Source organism: Taudactylus pleione, unplaced genomic scaffold (assembly GCF_031769625.1).
Source record: "Taudactylus pleione unplaced genomic scaffold, aTauple2 ptg000062l, whole genome shotgun sequence".
Classification (NCBI taxonomy): Eukaryota; Metazoa; Chordata; class Amphibia; order Anura; family Myobatrachidae; genus Taudactylus; species Taudactylus pleione.
Genome location: NW_028284464.1, coordinates 4,491,644 through 4,493,888, shown reverse-complemented (window position 1 = coordinate 4,493,888; position 2,245 = coordinate 4,491,644). Strand labels below are relative to the sequence as shown.

General features: G+C 36.1%; 1 pseudogene; it reads right to left on the bottom strand.

The window, feature by feature from the left end:
* Window positions 1–1,049: 1,049 nt before the first annotated feature.
* LOC148534893 (5S ribosomal RNA) lies at window positions 1,050–1,168 on the bottom strand (annotated as a pseudogene).
* Window positions 1,169–2,245: the final 1,077 nt, after the last annotated feature.

Here is a 2,245-nt window from a genome sequence, read left to right as displayed (position 1 = left end):
ATTAATGATAATATAATCGTAATATACACCACACTATTTAATATGTACTCAAATCACAATTCCAAATTTAGCTTTTATACCATGCCTCACTTTTTCCATCTCCCTTCTTCCCTTTTTCCTTTACAATAAGGATTCATAACAATATTTTCCACACACTCAACCATTCTTAAGTATAAAACATGACATCTTCCTTATTTTCTAAAATCTCATTCACTACAATTTTATAAGCATTAACAGCTATCTCCTAATAACATATTGAAACATTATCATAACTGGGTCCTGTGTACTGTATATTTAATATAGAAACTACAGTACATGACATAAATCCTTTCTTATTATGTATTGGTTAGCCTGCTTGTGTTTATGGAACTTCATTTTATTTTCTCCTTTGATTTTAACAAAAAATAAAAGGCAGCAGATGAATCACTGTGTCAGTACCAGCAGTCATGACTGGCCTGCTTTCAAACACTCATCACTTCACTGACTGCTGGCCTTCCTAGAATACTCAACAGAACTCAGCTGGGTTTAACCTCAGGCTAGAGATGACATAACACCTCTCTCAGGTGTTACCACTAACCTCCAGCACTGATGACTCATGCAGGGAATCACCTTTCAGCCAACCACTATAAAAACCTGCATTTCTCCAGTGCCTGATTATCAATTGTTAGACAACAGAAGAGAAAAAAGTATCACTAGTTGCTGGGGCACTCTTATTGAATTATTATATATAAGTGTTAAAAATGTATTCAACATCAATAAAATAATATCGTATCATACAGTTTAATCTTTTTCTATTTTTAATTTTTTATTAGATGATGTAAAATAATCATCCATAAAAATAATGAGATCCAGTGGCGAAATATTATTCAATTCTACATTCCACAGAGAAAAGTTCGATATATATAGTGTAAGCACTGTATAGTTTTTCAATTCCACACATTCGAGCTTAATTAAGATCATTTGACACTGTACAATTATGATTACTTACATAGATGCATATAAATATGTAGCTTGGCCATGTGCAAGAACAATCCCAAATATTCTTATTTAACCTACAGCACCTTGTATTTCCCAGAGGTCTCCCTTCCAGGTACTGACCAGGCCTATTACTGTTTAGCTACCAAGATCAGATGGGATTGGGTAAATCCAGTAAAGTATGGCTGTAGGTGTACTAAAACAGGGAAATAAATGCACATTCCTTGGCCCGGGCAAGAAAGAATGTAGGACTAGTGAGATGTATAGTCCATTTGATTGTTTAATTATAACGTTCAAAGAGAGTAATGCATAAGCAAACTCTTATTGTGCACATAAATATCATATATATTCATTGTGTCCTCATATAGTTATGGATACCTCTTAATTGCTAAAATGAAATAATTGCTTTCCAATCTAATTATGGTTCCAAAGCACAAGTTATATTTTGCAAGAAAAAGTATAACGCGCTGTGATCTAAACAATTATCGCAAAAAGCAAGTAAAATACAAGGTACAGCCGATACATACGCTAGCACTCTGGCTCCAGTTCTCAGTCATCAATCCTGAAGCCTGCGGTCATCAAAGAAGGGAAAATGACTCCCTTATGGTGCCCAGAGCAGTAACCTATATACCTTACAGGTCACAGGTAGAACAATAGAGACAAGCTGGCATAATTCCATTGGACCTTGCTCCTGGTCATCCTGGTCATTGGTTAGTTCATACGGTGTCATCAGGGGTATGTCTTGGTCCTCCAACAGTTGCTTTGTGTAGTTTCCCACCGAAGAACTGGTTAAAGCTGGCTACCGACACTACATACAAAATGTTAACATGCTAACCAATTACTCCCTATAGTTCATAACTTACGGACACATCATGCGATCTCCTTGCCGATAGAACCGGAGATCTGCAAATGAACAGTGATTTAATATAATACCAATCATGACATGTCTACTATATTCTAAACCTAAGATCTCATTTAAGTACATATACATCATAAATACTTGTTAAAAAGACCTTTATTAACTTATTGTAAATAGGAACCATTATATACATATGCGTTCGCATATGTGCGTCTGTGCATTGATGTAGGAAATGTTCATATGTATGTATGTGAGGATGTACATGGGCATCTATGTGTACGCATGTGGTCACACACATACGAGCGTCTATGTGTAAGCATACAAGTCCATGTGTGTGCGTTATGTGAATCAGTGTATGTGTGTGGTGGGTTCGCAGTTTTGCGCATTGGATTGCGCCAATGCAAAGTAGCG